General features: G+C 38.3%; 1 pseudogene; it reads left to right on the top strand.

Moving 5' to 3' along the window:
* Positions 1 to 321: 321 nt before the first annotated feature.
* Positions 322 to 1,046, top strand: LOC112829577 (olfactory receptor 4C16-like; annotated as a pseudogene).
* Positions 1,047 to 1,315: the final 269 nt, after the last annotated feature.

Here is a 1,315-nt window from a genome sequence, read left to right as displayed (position 1 = left end):
CTTTTACCTTTATATTCATTGAATTGGCAAAATTAATCAGAATCATTTAAATGCTACAGAGTGTATCTGAAGAGTGCTCTAAGAAGATATAACCTTGACAAGCTTGTTGAGACTCATAATGACCCTATGAAGTGCTCATTATAAATGGAGGAATAAACTGTGGAAATGACTTGTAGGAAACCACCCCTAAAATATTTATGATGAAGAATATTTATTTTTCTTGAATTATTACATAAAATCACACATCACACCTTGAATTAATCCCTTTCTTTTTTGCAGATCAACAACTTCACACTCAGGCTTCTCATCGTTCATGAAATCATGCAGCTGAATAACAATGTGACAGTTCATTCTGCTTGGGTTGACCCAGGATCCTCTTAGAAAGAAAATTGTGTTTGTCACTTTCTTGCTTTTCTATTTGGCTACATTGCTGGCTAACTTTCTGATTATTACTACTATCAAGACCAGCCAGACACTCGGGAGTCCAATGTATTTCTTCCTTTTCCACCTATCCTTATCTGACACCTGGTTTTGTACTTCCATAGCCCCTAGAATGATTGTGGATGTCCTTCTGAAGAAGGCCACTATCTCTTTTAGTGAGTGCATGATATGAATCTTTTCATTCCATTTCTTTGGCTGCCGAGGGATCTTCATCCTTGTTGAAACTTGCCTGTGCAGACACCTATGTGATCAATCTACTGTTGGTGTCCAATAGTGGGGCCATTTGTACAGTGAGTTTTGTCATGCTGATGTACTCCTATGTTATCATCTTGTATTCTCTGAGAAACCACAGTGCTGAAGGGAGGAGAAAAGTCCTCTCCACCTGCATCTCTCACATCATTGTGGTCGTTTTGTTCTTTGGTCCTTGCATATTTATATACACATGCCCTGCAACCACCTTCCCCATGGATAAGATGAGAGCTGTGTTTTATACACTTGGAACACCTTTGATCGATCCTCTGATTTACACATTGAGGAATGTATAAGTGAAAAATGCCATGAGGAAGTTATGGAGAAAGAAGTTGATCTTGGATGACAAAAGATGAATGGGTGTTTCATTTTTTTCTTCATAGTTTGGATTTATCTAGAAGTCCATTGAGAATGTTATCTTTTTGTTGTGGTGTTAACATAATTACGGGGCATGATAATTCATTCCTTCAAGAATGAACACTTAACATGTTAGTGTTGAGCCAGTTTCATGTACAGGAAGTGACAACACCAGGTACAAACAGCCATGTCAAAACACATGCCTTAGATGTTCACTGCAGTGTCTCTGCCTCTCTTGTCTGCCTACTATTTCTGTGGTTTTGATCTA

This window comes from Callorhinus ursinus, unplaced genomic scaffold (assembly GCF_003265705.2).
Source record: "Callorhinus ursinus isolate GAN/ISIS: 27379988/994484 unplaced genomic scaffold, GSC_fseal_2.0 scaffold21, whole genome shotgun sequence".
Lineage (NCBI taxonomy): Eukaryota > Metazoa > Chordata > Mammalia > Carnivora > Otariidae > Callorhinus > Callorhinus ursinus.
The sequence above is the reverse complement of the archived record's forward strand: the minus strand, read 5'-3'. Positions and strand labels throughout refer to the sequence as shown.